The sequence below is a fragment of the Ailuropoda melanoleuca genome, chromosome 10, assembly GCF_002007445.2.
Source record: "Ailuropoda melanoleuca isolate Jingjing chromosome 10, ASM200744v2, whole genome shotgun sequence".
Taxonomy (NCBI): Eukaryota; Metazoa; Chordata; class Mammalia; order Carnivora; family Ursidae; genus Ailuropoda; species Ailuropoda melanoleuca.
In genome coordinates this window covers 48719352-48738528 of record NC_048227.1, presented here as the reverse complement: position 1 = coordinate 48738528, position 19177 = coordinate 48719352, and the positions used below count along the sequence as shown (strand labels likewise).

Here is a 19177-nt window from a genome sequence, read left to right as displayed (position 1 = left end):
GGGGCGCCTGGGTGGCACAGTGGTAAAGCGTCTGCCTTCGGCTCAGGGCGTGATCCCGGCGTTATGGGATCGAGCCCCACATCAGGCTCTTCTGCTATGAGCCTGCTTCTTCCTCTCCCACTCCCCCTGCTTGTGTTCCCTCTCTCGCTGGCTGTCTCTATCTCTGTTGAATAAATAAATAAAATCTTTAAAAAAAAAAGAAAAGAGAAAGGGAAGGGAAAGGGAGGGAAGGGAAGGAAAGAGAAGGGAAAAGGGACAACGGAAGGAAAGGAAGAAAAGAGATACTCTAGCCTAGAGAATAAAATAGGTCTACAAATGTTAATTTATAGGAAATGAAGTCAATCAATGTAACCTTAATCAAAGAGCACATATCCTGCCAATTAAAAAATAAGAACTACATTATTTTGGTTACAGAACCAATAAAATGGTTTAAAAAAAGTTTTAAATCAATGAATTCAATCATATAATGTATCCGGGATGCATATGGAAACGCACAAATACATACTCAATAAAATAATTAAACAGATATGATAAAATATTAAGTTACTAAATCAATATCTGATCAAATAACTACAAAATAATAGAAGCAAAGAATTTTATAAAGGAAAGGTCCTTTATAAAGGATTATCTAATATAACCTTCTCCATATACAGATTAAGAAATCTGTAGCCAAATAGGCTAAATAAATACGTAAATACATACATACATGCATACATACATACATACATAAATAGGGTACCATAGAAGAGAGGGGTCTTTTAGGATGTTATAAACTGCCTAGAGCAATTAGAGGTTTGAAATAATGCAGTAAAAATAATATATTATTATTTAATGAACATTTTACTACATACCAAAGTAAACCACAAAGAGATGAAATACCTAAGTATTTTTAAAGCAATTTTTAAAGCTAGAAAATGACAAGAAAAGAGTATAGAATATTAGATCTATGAAAGAATAACTTTTTCAGCTTTGAAGCAAAGAAGAAATAAAATGGAAAAGATGAGAACAGATTTTAAAATGCAATCACTTAGAATTTCCAGTCAACGAAAATGTCCACAAGATACAATCGTTGAGGTTACTAAGTTTACTGGACCAGTCATAGACAGGCAATAACCAACTTATCTTCCTTACCATTGTCCCTGACTGATCAGATCTCAAAGCTACTTGTAGTCAATTACAGAAAGTGTAAGTTCAGTCCAGTCTAATCTCAAAACTCCAAACCATAAACTAATGAAATTCTTCTACTCTCCAGTTTTGGCTGACCCTAGACTCATAAATCTGGAGAATGAGAAGGAATATAAGAACCTTCTTTATTTTTTCTTTTCTCCACTTCTTCGTAATTATTCTCTAGTTGCTATTTAATCTCTCTAGAGTTGGGTTTGGGAAAGGGGGATTATGGGAAAGGGGCTGTGTTTGACATCAGGGCCTGCTTGTTTTCTCCTGAAGCATTTCAAAGTAGGGGATGCCCTCTTATGTTGACTTATGTTGCCTTTTAAGACAACTTCCCTCAGTCAGTAGTTTCTGAGGCCTTGTCTATTGGAAACGTCTTCCCATACCCAGAAGACTTGCTTGTCCTGGAAGATGACTCCTGGACTCTCCAGGGCAGAGCCCCTTTCAAGATGATTCAGCTGAGTTCCCTTCCCCTACTCCATCCTTTTGGACAAGGAAAAATCTGAACATCTTCATCCCATCTGGGAGTAATGCAACTGGATCCTCTCTATTAGCAGGGCCTAGATAGCCAGGCTGTCACTTTTGAACTTCTCAGACATGGGACATGGATCGAATACCAGCCTCTGTGTAACTTCAGTGTCAGGAGACACAGGGCGCTCTCTCTAAACAGTTACCTTAGAGCTCATCTAACTTCACTTGAGCTGTAGAAATATCACCTCTCCTCCTCCTTGGGGAGTGAGAGAAGAAATGCCACAGAACACAAGCAACTCTCTCTCCAAAGAAAATCTAGGTATCTGATCTCTGTCCTCTTCTATTTTAAGGCCAAGATAACCAATTTGTATAACTAATCTCTTGTGCATTATATTGTTTTGTTTTCAGCCAAAACTCTGAGACAATGAGAAAATTCACAATTAGCATGTTTCTTCACTATTAGAATTTTCTGGCTGGTATTATTTCATTGTTGGTGATGTTGTAAATCAGTACAATGTTTTAGAAAGGGTTATAAGTGTTTCCACCTAGTAATTCTGCTGGAAATACTACCCCAAAAAGCATGAGAAGATTTATGAATGTAGACATCTACCACAGCATTCCTTGTCTAAAGCTGTTCCCAGATGAGAAATATCACTTACGCTTAAATGATAAGAAAAGCTGTTTCCTCAGAAATTTATATTAAGAATTATTTTTATTCACTTTAACTCATTTCAACTTTTGTATATCAGAACACTTGATGCTCTCCCTTAGTCTTGACTTCCTGATCTTATGTTCATTGCTCTGGGTCCCAATTTTGTTTGAATTTTGTTGCATATGAGATGATTTTGTGAGAAGATCCCTCAAGTAACTTATAGGCTAAAGCAGACATAAAGGAAAGAATGAATAAGAAAACAATAAGAACGAATGAGAAAACAATAAGAACAAATGCTCAACTGTCCAAATAGAAAAACTGAAATTGCTTGACGCAACAGTCACTCAAAGATATCACATCCCCCCACCCAGAATATCACAACAATTTAATCAGAATCTCTAGGGGTGGGCTAAGACTTAATTTTCTTTAAGCACCCCCCACGGGTACTTCTAATGTATAACCAAGGTTGGATTATTGTCTAGAGAGAAAATGGGACAAGCAATGGAAACCATGAATAATGTGTGTTATGCAGCCATTCAAAATTATAACTATGAAGAAAACCAGGTAGAAGATGGTATAACCTCTAAAAATGGCACACAAAGCCCCTTATTATCTTGTCTCTGTTTCTGCTATCACATTTGTTGCTTCCTTCATGGGCCTCTGCATCCCATGTGTTAGTCTCATCAAATAATTTGTAGGTTCCTAAACATGCCAAGTCCTTTTAGGCCTCAGCCTGATTCTCTTCCTCCTCCACCTAGATCATTCCTCCTCCTTGCTAACTGACAGCTAAAGTACATTTTCCTATATAGATTGCTTCCCTGACCTTCCAGGCTGACCAGGGTGCTTGTGGGTATTTTCACAGTTCCTGCTAAAAATGGCGCATGTCCCACTGTATTGTAATTGTTGGTTTATTTATATTACAGTTTTTATCACTTTGAAAACAGGAACACATTGCCTTCATCTCTGAATCCCAGTACTTATCAAAGTGTCTTAGCCCAGAGGAGGTGCCTAACAGATAATGGGTTGAATTTTTAAATGCATATGATATAGTAGAAATACATATTATGTAAGAATGAAATACATATCCTATAAATGAAATAAAGGAAGGGAAAGAAGGAAGGGAGGGAGAGAGGGAGGAGAATACTAACATCTACAGAATATATTCTAAATGACAATATTTATAACTTCAAGTAATTCTGACAACATACTCTAGAATAAGTATCATTTTCTTTATTTTACAGGTGAGGAAACTTAAGGCCAAGAGGGGTTTTTTTTAACATTTATTTATTTATTTTAGAGAGAGAGAAAGTGAGCACAAGGTGGGAGAGGGGCAGAGGAAGAGGGGGAGAGAGAATCTCTAGCAGATTCCCTCCTTGAGTGTGGAGTCTGACTCTCGAGGGTCTGGATCTCACAATCCTGTGATCATGACCTGAGCCGAAATCAAGAGTTGGACGCTTAACTGACTGAGTCACTCAGGTGCCCCAAGGCTGAGAGTTTTAAATAAATTATCCAACACTGAGGAGTTAATAAGTACCATTTTTCGGGTTCTGAACCAACTTATATAAGTACCAACTTATATAACCAAAAGTACCTTGCATTTTCAAAATTGAAAGTTATATTATAGCCTTGATTGAGGAGGAAATTATAAGGTATTTGAGGTTAGAGGCTAAAGGTAGAGTAAGTCACCAGCAGACAAGAAAGCCATACATTTCCTATAATGCTCAAAGTAAATCCAGTTACAGTCTTTGCAGAGCAAATTCAGTCAAACTATACTACTGAAAAAATATCACAATAATTTAATATTCTTAAGTGTAATGTTTTTGTGCATTTAACCATTCTATATTTAAGCCTCCAATAAAATTCTATCATATTTAACAATGTCACCAGAATTTCCCTGCTAGGGTATATATAACCATTCCGCAAATTAAGTTTTTAGGACCAAACAGTATTGAAATCCTTTATTCCCTCAACTTCCTAGCACTAAGTCGATCAAAATTGAAAAAAAAATATGTAGTACCTATATCTCTGTGCTTATAATTTGTGATATCCTGCAAACAAGTTATTTTGAGATTTCATAAGATGTGTTAGCAGTAAGAAACAAGCAAGAGGAAATATCCTAAATCCGCAAGCAAATCCATAAAAAATAAGTGTAAGTATTAAGGAGGATGCCTTGAAAATTAAGGGCAAACACTGCTGGGATGCAAAGAGATTACAAAGCTGAATTTTCATTTTCCATTTTCTCTAAAACCCAAAATATACTGAAAAACAGGAAGTTTCAAAAATAATAACAGAACTCTTTTTTAATTTTATTTCTATAGTTGAGAAAACTGAGGCTTAATTCATAAGAATCTTGCCCAAGTATTCATGGTTAAAGTAGTTAGCATTTAAAATCAGCTCATTGAGAGCCAAACCCATCTTTATACTAACCTGTAATGCATCTCTCCATTATTGGTCTCTCAGGCTTTGCAAAATCACAGCAAAAAGCTCCAAGGTAGACCTGCTGTTTTTATTTCATTCCTTTTTCTCCTTTGGTCAGAGCAGTTGTTTTTTAATCTAGCTTTGTTTATATTGCCTGTAGCATAAGATTTCTAGCAATATTGTCATATTTCTCCTTGTATTTTTGTTATGCATATAAAGCAATATATTTATTTATTAACAAGTTCACAGAGAATGCTGTGTAAAATGATTACAAAATATTACTCATAATAGCAAATTTTTGCATTGAGATAAACATTTCACTATTGTTATGGAAGACTAACATAAGTAAAATAATTAAATGAGGAATAACACACTGCTCAATACCGGAGATGCATTGTTAGTGGATAGGAAATGGAAGGAAGGAAAACATGATTAAAGAGACTCTCACATTAATGTATCTAGCCATCCCCAATGAGGACAAATGTCTTTAACCTGACATATTATTTCCCAGGGTATTAAGAGAACTTGCAGGCAAATTACTGAACCACAGCTGACAGTATTTAAGGAAATGGTTGGAAGCTAAAGGGTTTTCTTAGGGGGCAGTGGGAAGAAAATGGAACTACAGACAATATTCAAGTTTGTCAAATTCAAATGCCTCTAGGGGGCAGACAAGTAGTATAAATGAGTGAGGTAGACTAGTGGGGGCACATAGTGAAATGGGGAGCACAGGCTCTGTCTAGAAGGAGCAGCACTACTCAGTTCCAACCAGTTGTTGGTATGAGGGCATATGTGCTTTAGTTGGCAGGCCCTATAATTTTTCAGGAGTACTCAAAAATCCAGATTTTAATGTTAAATATTACCATCAAATTGAAAAAAAGTATTTACAGGTTAAACACAAAAGAAATAAAAAATCAGATGAAAAAATTCTGCCTATGCTGGATTCAGATGTCAGCCACCGATTTATAGATGTTTGCTATTTTTTCCACTTGGAAATAAGAAAAGTAAGATTTCCTTCAGAATTATAAAATTGACGTAAAGCAGGATGAATCTGAGATATAAAAGCAATCTAATGAAAAAGAAAGACTTTTAGGCAACCAAGGCTTGACTGACTGACTGAATGAATGAATGAATGAATGAATGAATGAATATGCCCCTCAAAAAAGACCTGTCAATCTGAAAGAGACTGCTATGGCTACAACAGAAGAAAATAGGTGTTCTAGCTCACAGATCTGAGCAATTCATTCCTAACCTATGGTATCTAACTTGAGGAGACTACTGCAGATACCTTATTCCATCGAATAGTTGATTCAATTTAATGACTACCAAGCTAATCCTCTCAGTAAAATTTCAGTGTTATGTAAATCAATATACAGAATTCTATGGTCTCCATGAGAGTTGTGTCTCATTACAAATTGATAGAATAATAGTTTTGTTTGTACATATGTCTCCAATGAGTTTGGGTAATGGGAGTTCCTTCTTGAGAAGCAAATCCAAAAAAAAAAAAAAGAGAGAGAGAGAAGCAAATCCATTCACAGCATGCTCAAATGTGAAAAACAGAGCTTGAATTTTGGCAAATTCACTGAAGCAAATTCTACTTTCTGAGTTGTATTGGTGGACACTACTAAGCTTTTTCCTAGAACTACCAAAATTCATCACCCACCAATTTTTTTACTTTATTAGTACCAAAAAACTAAACTGTTAAAATTATCCAACAAGAGGGGAAATAAAGTTTGGACGATTTTCACCATCAAATAGAATGGAGAGTTTAACATCAATCCTGAGCAAAATTCCAGGATGGAATGATAGTTTGTACGTACATTACAGAAATTCCATGGATTCAGTAAACATAATTTTTTAAATTAATAATAAGGTTATTAAACTGGAATATTCTGCAAATGTGGTAGACACAATGTACGTAAACTTTGGAAATATTGACACTCAAACAGTTCTCGCTAATGATTTTAACAATTCTCCTTCACTCCTTACTTGAATAAACACAGAGAATTTTTATCACATTTTCGGATCACAAGGCTACATAAAGAAATATAATGGAAATATAATCAGAAATCAAAATGATAGAATGAAATGAGTCCAAATAATATTTATCTAAATTAAATTTAAAATCTTTCATTCCAGTTCCTAAAACCAAATGTCTAAAGTAGATTTATATCATCAAAATATACATATTCAGGGAGAAAAAAACTGAACTTTTTGGCAATAATATCAAATTGAGTAAACAGCATAATTAATGAAAGCTTAGTTCAATGAAATTTAAGTTTTCTTCATACATAGGAGAAGGATAGTAATTAGTGATGATCCTCTCTGAAGTCAAACCCACATTCAGGTCTATATTCAGGCCCAGGTACCATTTCTTAATAGGCATATAGGCTTATGAAACTCAATTGGAAAAGAGGACATAATGGAAGGCAATTGAAACAAGTATGTAGGAAAAAAAAGAGTTGAAAGAACTAAGGATATTGGGCCTTCATATGGAGAAAATCAAGTAAGATATAAGAAACATTCTCTGGTACAGCCACTGTGGAAAAAAGTATAGAGCTTCCTCAAAAAGTTAAAAAATAGAATTACCCTATGATCTAGCAATTGCATTACTAGATATTTACCCAAAGATTACAAAAATACTAATTCAAAGGGATACATGCACCTTGATGTTTATAGCAGCATTATCTACAGTAGCCAAATTATGAAAACAGCCTAAGTATCCATCAACTGATGAATGGATAAAGAAGATGTGGTACATATATGTAATGGAATATTACTCAGCCATTAAAAAGGAATGAAATCTTGCCATTTGCAATGACATGCACGGAGCTAAACCAGATTATGTTAAGTGAAATAAATCAGTCAGAGAAACACTTAATACCATATGATTTCACTCATATGTGGAATTTAAGAAACAAAACGAATGAGATAATTTTAATGTTTATTTTAAGTTTTGGTACTGATTCTCTGACTGGGTAAGGAATGTAATCTGTTATCAGTTATAGTTACCAATTCAATCTTGAAACCAAAATTCCCTCCTACTATCTTTCAAGCTTCTATATCTGTTCATTAAAGATGATGAAAACACTGCAAGATACTCTTTTATAAGATAGTTATCATTTTCAACTACTTATCTGTGTGACTTAGGATGATCTGATACTGTGCAATCAAGAAAAAACACAGAACTAAATGATAATTAAAGCAGCCAGAAGAGAGCAACCAACATGTACCCTATAATTTCAAATGCTGTGATCACCAGGCTGTACTGGACTCACTGATTGATGTTATGGTAAGAAATGCAATAGGGACACCTGGGTGGCTCAGTCAGTTAAGCATCTGCCTTCCACTCAGGTCATGATCTGAGAGTCCTGGGATCAAGCCGCGCATTGGGTTCTCTGATCAGTGCGGAGTCTGCTTCTCCCTCTCCCTCCGTGTGCTTGCTCTCTCTCTCTCTCTCTCTCTCTCTCAAGTAAATAAATAAATAAATCTTAAAAAAAAGAAATATTATAAACATGAACACATGTAATACTTTGGGCTAGTAAAATGTCATTTTTATCTGTTTAATTGCTGGGGATTTTGAATAAAATTTCAATTTTAAAATGTATTTTCTGATATGTAAGTGTATATAGAAACTACTAGCATAATCACTAAAATTCTTTAAAACCTATGATTTTATGTGATTTAATATTGATGGTAGGAAAACTCTGACTTATCTTTACAATGTCCTATAAATAATTTTCTAAAAAGGGACAGCACTAACTTAAACGATGACCTAATGTTTCAATACTGCATTAAGATATATATAGATATTAAATAAACCTCTATTTATAAACATGCCTTTCCCTCAGTTCATACTTCATATTTACATGTAGGTTATTGAAATTCAGCCTGTCCATTATTGAAAGTATAAATGAGGTATAATTTAAACATTGAATTATTTTGTTCTAATCAATTACACCATATGTTTGTTTAGTTTCATGGAATTAATGTGAAAGCAAGATTGTAACTAACTTCAGTGAAACAAAATTACTCAAACCTTTTATAAAAAAGAAGCATATGGTATTTTTAGAAAGACAATAAAAAATATAGTATTTGAGAATGAAAAAGCAAGGAAGAAAGATTCACTTGACCTCTTAGAAACTGACAGGTAGGAAGTGAACTTGTTTGACCAAGCGACTTTGGCTGTCAAGCAATTTCCTGTCCTAAACAGCAATCTGGCCCAGGCCTCAGAGTCATCAGAATAAAATCGGAGAGTCATTTTACAGGAGAATCAAATAAGATTTGGAATGAAAATTTCACCGCAAAGCAAGAAAAATTTGCAATAATTTTCTATAATATAAGAAGACTTTTTTAGCACTTTTATTGCAGAAGCAATTCTAAATAACAGAGCTTTTCTTATAATAGCATTTCTATAATAATGGTGTTTTATAACAGAAATGCTATTATTACAGAAATGGCATTATAATAGTGGCATTATTATTGTTGAATCTCTCCTATAACAGAAGTGCTAAATAAGCTTATCTATATTAAAGAAATTTCAAATTTCTTCCTGCTCAGAGCTAAAAGTGCTTTGGCCACTTTCATATGATCATATTACAAGCAATCTTATATGGGTTGACCCAACACTGAAAGATATGACCAGTTCATACAGACTCCCAGGAAACCTGACATTGAACTAGAAGTCAAAACATTTCAGTTATAGTCTCAACTCAAGCATTAGCTACTCAGTGACCTTGAGCATCCTGATTCTCCTCTGAGCCTTTTCCTCCAGTTCAAAAAAAAAAAAAAGATTCTTTATAATTCTCAGTGAAAAACCTTCCTATTACTAAAATGCTCATTTGGTTCCAAATCCTAATAGCATCAATTACACATTTTTACTCATTTTAAACTCATTGATGTGCAACTTGGAAGTTGTTGTATTAATTCCACTGGAATAAATTTATATTCTCAAGTTAAGCTAAATAAATGTAAGAATTACTTTGGGGAAAAAAATCTTCCCTTAAATGGTCAGCAAAGAGCCATGAATATAATGGGTAATTTTTCAATTTTAATTAAAATGCATCTGATAACAGAGTTCTAAAAATCCAAGCAAAGTCAGAAAATAACAGTTTCATTCTGAAGTTAGTAGAATACTATTCAAGAACTTGAAACATTTTCAGATTGAAGTAAAGCAATAAAATATTAGAATAAGGTTGGAAGTGATAAAAAGATACCATGTTCGATAATAGTTAGAGTTCAGAAAATTACCTCAAAAGAAATCTTATGTCCATATCAAATATATTACTGTAAATTTCACTTCGCATTCAATAAAGTACAAATTGCTTTGCTATATATTTAGGGAGTAGTCATCAAAAGAACTTAACTATATATGGAAATGAGTAAGTAAATTAAAGTTTATAAAATTCTACTTTTTTTTAAAGATTTTATTTATTTATTTGACAGAGATAGAGACAGCCAGCGAGAGAGGGAACACAAGCAGGGGGAGTGGGAGAGAAAGAAGCAGGCTCATAGCAGAGGAGCCTGATGTGGGGCTCGATCCCATAACGCCGGGATCACGCCCTGAGCCGAAGGCAGATGCGCTTAACCGCTGTGCCGCCCAGGCGCCCCTATAAAATTCTACTTTTTATTAAAGATATCTTGTAATCCTTTGATGATGAGTTTACAGCAAAGACAGGAAAGATTTTAAGTTTCAAAGATACTGATGACCTTTTAACATTAAAATAAAATCCTATATATTTCTCAGTTGATACAATTAGGTTACATCGTCTGGTAAGGATACAGTTTGAGAAACAGTAAAGTAAGGGAATTCAATATATACTCACATTCTCTGCATGCATTTTCACATCGTTAGACTACCATGAATGTTTTTAGTGTATATTCTGATAAAATGAACTCATTTTATTATTGATTGCAAGCAGAAGGTTTTGTTAGACTATATATGCATATACATACATGTGTATATGTATGTTTCATAAATGTATTTATTTATGTATGCATTTATGTATACATGTATATAAATATCACACATCTACACTCCATTGCCACCAAGGAAAAAAGAATTCTCTTTGAGATAATAACCATACCATTTTTATTCATCATAATGAATGACAGCCATCAAGAGCTATCATTTAAAAAAATTTTAAGACATTGCAAAAAAAAAATGGTAATAGCATTTTTAACCCAAATGGAAGACCTAGAAAAAGAACAAAAAGAAGAGAGAAGGGAGGAAAGGAAGAGCAGTTAATGATTATTTTTAATAAATTACTACGGGATAGACTCTAGGCATGAGTCCCACTCTGACTGCACAAATTTTCATACACCCACACATAGTCCACTTACTAAGGCCTATTAACTCAATCTCAAAGAGAACAGAACTGAAGTCTCAAAATATTGGGATATAGTCTTCGGTAGGATATTTAATTTCCCTTTGTTCTAAGAGGAACTGAGGTGTAAGATGGATTAAACATCTGCTTGCATGCCAGATCCCATTCTACCTAGATATTTTGATATCATTGATATTTTATTCAATGTTCACTGTTCTCAGAGGTTATTATAATTACTGTTATCATCAAATGAGAAAATTGAAAGCTCCGATCAAATAAAGCCACTTAATCTACAGTCACACAGAGACTATGTGACTGCCTCCTGACCTACAGAACATCTATAGGTATATCGGTCAAGAGGTAGGAGGAGTTGGACAGGATGGATCGATCTTGGCAGACTCATTCTGGCTATGAAGGAGTTACTCTAAATGCTTGGTGGAGCTATGAGCAGTAACATTCATAGGAAGATCCACAAAATATCAAAAAGAAAGGCATCTTACATATTGCCAATTACAATTCCTTTTTTCTACAGATGAGAGAGAGAACCTACCCAAGAGTCTGATTCCGACTTGCATCCTGGGCTTCTGTCTCCCAATTTGGATCTCTATCCTCCAAGGGACAGCACCTCTCTCCATGGGTAGCACATGTTATTACCATTTTTACTAATTATCTCTATCATTAAATCATGATAGACAAAAAGCTGATTTTGCAGTCTTCCTCCAGTGAGTAACAATATCAAACTGAGAATACTCTTTTGCAGGAGGTGCTAAAGGGAATCGTCTTAAAACATTAAGAAAAATCACTTGACTACTTATTCAGTGCCTCAGGTAAACCAACACAGGACTTCCTTCATAACCATACTGCACCATTATCTAATACAGGAGTTCTAGATTGTCTTTGTGCTACAACCCCCTTCTCAGATAGTATTTTTAATCTCATGAAAGCACACACATACATAAAAAGACAAGTACACTGAAATTTCAATATGAAAATAGTTTTTTAACTGCTTTATTGGGGTGTGATTGACACACAAAAATCTATAGATATTCAAGTTTGGAGATAGTATATATCCATGAAATTATCATCACTATCAATGCTGTAAGTTTATCCGTGAAAAGACAAATTATTATTTTCTATGATTTCATTAAATAATAATATGTAGCAACATTTCTAATGATATTATCTTAAAGTAGTGACGAGGGTAAATAATTTTTGAATTATCTATAATAATTGTAGTGTAATATTAAAATATCAATGATTTCTATTAGTACTAAAATCACAAGTACTGCTAACACCACTGAGGTTTGTTGCCCATTTTCATAAGTGAAGGAAATATTAAGTTTTATTACATGTTAATGAGGATAAAGATGTAATTTTTGCTCTCTGAATTGTATCCACATACCTATTGCGACCCAGATTTTAAAAATCCTGATTCTAAAAAAAGTTGGATAGTGTCATAAAGTGTGACAATGAAGTGTGATAAGGTGTTTGGGAAAGAAAAAATTCTGGAGGTTTTATTTAAGTTCCTAGGAAACTGACCCACAAAACAATAGGATTCCTATATCTCCCAAACTCTTAATGGCTCTTGGCATAATGTCTGTGTTCCAAAATTCACTTTATATATTCAACACTTAATAAGGGATTTTCGGTGCTTGAAACAACTGGGATTTCTCATAGAGTCTGCATGCCAGGGCTCTAAACATCCAGAGGAAAGGGCAAGAACTGGGAGGAAGGAGTGTGAAATATTGGAAATTAATTGATTCAAAAAAATCATCAGGCATCACATAGAGAAGGGAAGAGGGTAATAAACCCAATTAGTGGATCAAAGGATAAGAAGCCATATTTTTAAATAAAAGAGTGATAATTTTTTTTAAGATTTTATTTATTTATTTGACAGACATAGAGACAGCCAGCGAGAGAGGGAACACAAGCAGGGGGGCGTGGGAGAGGAAGAAGCAGGCTTATAGCAGAGGAGCCTGATGTGGGGCTCGATCCCACAAAGCCGGGATCACGCCCTGAGCCGAAGGCAGACGCTTAACCGCTGTGCCACCCAGGCGCCCCAAGAGTGATAATTTTAAGCAGCAAGAGAGAGATTAGAATAGAGAAGTGATAATGCTATGCAGTTTAGTCAGAAGATGTTAGGAAACTGAATAGTAAAAGGGGGGGAAACACCTCTATGAAAACAGCTGCCTAAAGTCACCATCTCTTAATTTTTGGATCCCAGTTACAAAGATTTTGATTTAGCAGTTTATCTTTGTATACTGCTATCTTTTGCTTTTGTTGTTTTCAATCTTATTCTTTGATTATTCATTTCTCTATCATCTCTCTTAAATTGTTCTTTCTTCTTTATCATTCATAATAAACAGCCATCCCAGTTTTCTTCCTCATCTACAAATTCTGTTATTCTCTCCACAAGTTAAAATAGTCTCCAAAATCAAACACTGCTTGCAAATAGTTTTCTCCCCCAATTCCTAGTTGTTCATTAGCACTCAGCATCTTGTATGCACAATATCAGTTCACCACCCAAAAGCATGTGGAAAAACACATGGGGTATTTACATAGACTATGTGAAGCTAAACATTCTTGACTTCTGGAGTCTGTGAGTACCATATCGAAATGCAACTATGGTCCACCAGCCAGCATCCTAAAACCTCATGGGGCTGAGCTCAGGATAAGAAGGGAATCCCTCAGACCACCAAGACCCAACAGACAAACCATGGACCATGGGCAAAACAACACTCTGGAGTTCAGGTCCCTCACTTACAGAATGGGAATATAATCTCAATAGTTCTTTAGAATAAAGAGATTAGAAATTATTACAATGACTACTGGTGTGCATTTGATGTTTCTTCTGTTTGGGCTTCATTTAGCTTCTCAGAACTGTGGGTTTAGCATTTTTATAATTTTTTTTATTATTTCTTTAAATTTTTTTGAGCCTTCTCATTTCTGTCCTTTTGGGAGTCTAATTACATGCATATTAGACTGCATGGTATTGTACCATATATCATTAATACTCTGCTTTTTTTTTCCAGTCTTTTTCTCTGTGTTTCATTTTGGATGGTTTCCATTGCTATATTTTCAGGTTCTTCTGTAGTGCCTAATCTGCTATTAATTCTAGCCAGAATATTTTTCATTTCAGATGTTATATTTTTCATCCAGAAATTTGGGTCTTTTTTATATCATCCTGTCCTCTACCTTCTTGAACATAATAAATTTTATTTCTAATAGCTGCTTAAAATCCTTGTCTACTAATTCTATCATCTCTACCATTTCTGGGTGTATTTCTGTTGATTAAACTTCTCCAGTTATGAGTCATCACTTCCTGTTTCTTTGTATGTCTGATATTTTTCACTGGAAGTAGACATTTTAAATTTTACTTTTCTGGGTGCTGGATTTTATTGTATTGCATTAAATATAATTGAGGTTTTTTCTAGGACATAATTAAATTATTTAGAATCAGTTTGAGTCTTGCTTTTCAGCTTTGTTAGCATGGGTTCTAGGAAGCCAGTAGTTTAGGGCCAATCTGGACCCACTATTAAGGCAATACTATTCTGAGCTCTCTACAATGCCGCATATGTTAGGAGTTCTTTCCATTCTGGCTGGAAGGAACGCAAACTATTCTCAGCCCGATGTGAGCTTCCAGGATTGTTCTGCCTGCTCTTTTGTACTGGTTCTTTCCTTGGCTTCAGGTAGTACCCTCACCTACCTACATAAATCAGTATTCAGCCAAAGACTCAAGGGAACCCCTCAGTACATCTCCAAAACACTCTCTCTGTGCCTCCCTCCTCTGTCATATTTTTCCACACTATTTCTCATGGTCTCAAACTCCCCACCCCTAAATTTCTTTCTCCTTAACTCAGCAAGACCAGCAGGCTCTGTTTGGATTAGCCTTACCTAGGCTGCAACCTGGAAATGCTTTCCAGTCAATATGCCATGGTGATCATAGGGTTCTCCTTGATATTTCTCTTCTCTCCAGAATCAATATCCTGTACAGATTCCTGTTCAAACTCTGAAAACCATTGTTTCATAATTTGTCCAGTTTTTAAGTTAAAGTGAAAGGATAAATCTAGTCCTTGTCATAGCATTCTTGGAAACTGAAATCCTAACTTCCATGCCCAGCATTCCATTTGAATGCTGAACAGAATAGCTCTTTGAATTTCTACCAAAATCAAACCAAAACAGAGAACCAAGATAACACAACAAATATCTTAAATACCAACATTTTTTTTTTTAAAGTAAGGTAGCAGCAGCATAAATGCAAGGGAGTGAAATATGATGCTGGTGTTAGGAGATAGAACTACTAATCTTAAGCTTTTGTTAGAAGGTGTTTTGGGAAAATTAATTTGGTTTAAATCCATATTTAACATATTTTAAAATGAGATTTTACTGTATGATTAAGCATATCAATGGGAAAGTAACTTTAAGGTGTTCATTTTTCTTTCAAGGACAAGATAAGACATCTAGAGAGAACACAGCTAAATGTTTTCTTAGTTCTGGGTGTTTATAAGGATGAAGAGGACTAGTTTATTTTCCCCTTGCATAAGCGTAAAAAATAACAGGCAAACACAAACATGTAATTTTGCATATTGGTCCAGCCCTGTACAGTAAAATGGAGTTTTACAAGTGTGCTTTTTACCATAACCTGCTGTAGCAACATCTCGATATTCAATCACACACCAAAATTCAGTGTAACAGAAGTTTCAATTCTGGAGTAGAACTAATGGCTTTAAAGCCCAATGCTATCTCATAACTGTATAATACTGGGCAAGTTGCTTCTCTGAGTCTCAGTTTTACCATCTAGAAAATAGGGCCAAAAGTATTATTTAGGGAAGAATTAAATACGATATTGTGTAGAATCTGCACTTTATACAGAATCAGTCATATATTAATTGCCAGCTTTCACTGCATCTCATAAAGACTCACGAAAGCCATCTTCTTTTCCCTTCTATGCCTGGTTTCATAAGATGAGGTCAGAAATTCTAATTATGATAACAGACAACATGAACTTTCTTTCCTTAAGGAAATAAATATATTATTTGTAAAAAAAAATATTGTTTTGAATAGAAAATCAATACTTCACAATGAATCGGCTTCTATAATGTTCAAATTGCAGTTGCCTTTTTATATATGTGACAATAACCAAAAGGATTCTCATAAGAATCTTTCTCAATTTCTATAACAATTGTAGGCACAAACACTTCATAGGTACATTTTATAAATAAGTAAGATTTTAAGGGAGACTTTTCAATATTTTTGTCAAAACATTTATGTCATCTGTCATGATGCTGGGTCTACAAGATTGTTTTATCATAAAACAATATGCTTATTATTTATTATATATTTTCATTATCTTTAAAATCTTCCCATTATATATATAGGTTTAAAAACATAAACCTTCCTGTCACTTAACTTTAAGCAAGAGACATTAAGTACCAGTTCTCCTGAGCATGAAGAGAAGAAATACAAAAATATGGGCTGGGGACACTGAGGGGATGATAAAAAAATATATATATAGGGGAAATGAGATTCTACTTAAGCTCTCAAAATCTGATCCAAATATAGATTATTATATATAATAACAATTTAATTAAATAAGAATAATTATTACACAGGATTTCAAAGTAAATAATTTTGTTCCTACTATAGAATATTATTTGTCTCAGATTTGAATACTTAATTCAGAATCAAAGTCCACCAGGCTGGGGCGCCTGGGTGGCACAGTGGTTGGGCGTCTGCCTTCGGCTCGGGGCGTGATCCCGGCGTTGTGGGATCGAGCCCCACATCAGGCTTCTCCGCTGGGAGCCTGCTTCTTCCTCTCCTACTCCCCCTGCTTGTGTTCCCTCTCTCGCTGGCTGTCTCTATCTCTGTCGAATAAATAAATAAAATCTTTAAAAAAAAAAAAAAAAACAAAGTCCACCAGGCTAACAGGTAACAAAAGCACTCGCTGTACATATTTACAGCTATAACTTGCATTACAAGAGAATTAAAAAGAAATGAGGCTGTAAATGAAAGACTTTTATGGATGGATCTCTTCTAAGTGATATATGTGATACAAATGATTAGCATTAACTGATCTTCTTGAAGAATGTACTGGTATAATTCATTATAATGGCTTCGAAGTGCAATTAGTGAACTATAGTGTAAATGACACTGCTGTTCATAGACCTACCCATAAGAGCAATTATATTTTGAAAACTACTTAGTGAAAAATTGATTGAATGAGTCCTATGGGCATATATAATTGAGATAAAAATATGTAAACAAAATGCCTATTAATAGGCTTTATGGCACATTTATATGTTTACATGGTTTAGTAATGCAAGATTGTATAAAAGGAATTTTTTAACTTTTCTTTTTAAATAGATATTTCTCACAAGAAAAAATGGATTTGTGTATTTCATCTAATAAAGCTAAAGTATTTCTTTAAATAATGTATAACTACATTTTAATTGTATGCACACAATTCTTATTTTAACAGTTAAGCAAGAAATTTCAAGTCATCTTTAAGAAATAGGATAATCCTATCTATATTGTTATATTATAAGGATAAGAAAATTATATAAATGACACTATATAATAATCAAGAGTCCATAACATAAAATCAAAATGACCCTGTTAGTATAGGATATAAAATAATAATTCAAAAACATTTTCATTGTTTGTCTAGGTACTACACTATTATATTAGTAAAATATATGTTACAATAAGCTAATTCCTAAAGTTTAGTGTTCTAATATCAAAAAGACATAAAAATATGATGTGCCCTATATATTCCATATTTACAAAAGTATAATCTTACCTATGTGCCCACGTGCACACGATCATGAGATTACAGGTTTGAATTCTAGCTCAGGAAATGAATGGTTTAAGTGTCAGCTTTGTATCTAGCTAATGGAACAACATATGACAATTGAGGACCTGAGATTACTTTTTTGCAAAAAGAACATATTGCAGTATATGATATCTAATTCTAAAGTCCCATGAGGCAGGACTCTGTGGGTGAAATTTAGAAATTAAATAGACATATGGTGCTATTTATATTTCATATGCCTTTTTAGCTGGTCAACCCTACACAAATTTGATGAGCTACAGTTTTCTCAGTTGTGAAATGGGGAAGTGATCATTTTTAAGTCATGGAATTATTGTGAAGATCACATGAGACAAGTGTGAAATTAACAAACATCATGATTGGCCCACAGAAACTACTCAATATTAGCTATTATATTGTCTGTTTCTTCCAATTTAAGCTAAGTTATACTGAAGCAACAAAAAATTTTCAATAACTTAAAAACATGTTTATTTCTTGCTCACATTACTTATCATTTGTGGATTAGCTACCACTCTAACTCAATATCCTCTTCAATGAAACAGCCATGGTGAAGGAGCAACTGCTAGGTGAAACTCGTGGTCTATTACAGAGGTAAAGGAATAATATGGAGCTACATGATGGCTCTTAGAGCTTTAGTTAGGAAGTGGTACACATCATTCTCACCACATTACACTAACCAAAGCAAATCCCATGACAAGCCTGACATCAGCAGGGTGGAAGAGTATAATTCCCTAGCAGGGAGGGACCGAGAGGAAAAGGCAACAAATAATTTTTAGAATGCCTAATCTACACAATGTCTTCTAGTCCTCTTTGAATCGCATTACCCCTGTCGCCATCTGTTGCGCAAAAATATATGTGATGCATCTATGTTTCTACTCATATATACTTACATACCAATATGTAGTAAATAACTGCACATCTTATGGGTATTAAATTACACTTTTATTGTAAGCTTATTAGGTTCATATGCCTAAGAGCCAAAAATAAGCAGAATTTAAAAGACTAATTATCAGACTTCATGCATGGATGTCTAATATTTATTTATTTTCCAAGTATTTGGGGATAGGGAAGAACCAAGAGTTTATCCAGTAAAATCTCGAATTAATAAAATCCAGTCATTACCCTCAATTAAACATTTGTGTGTGTATTTATTTGTATGCTACCATTTGTTTATATTTTACTATACTATCCTGCATATCTTTGACTTTCAGGAGAAAGAAGTAAATAAAACCAACAATCAAATTTGCTTCTTGCATTGTAATTCTGAATACCACATTTTAGTGCTTTTTGTAAGCCACTCAAAGGCCCTTCATC

The 19177-nt window shown here is 34.2% G+C and overlaps 1 protein-coding gene across 5 annotated transcripts in view; it reads right to left on the bottom strand.

Annotated features, from left to right (window-relative positions):
• LOC117804235 overlaps positions 1 to 19177 on the bottom strand; it is an 852227-nt gene that overhangs the window by 587097 nt on the left and 245953 nt on the right. The gene's annotated exons all lie outside the window — the stretch shown is intronic.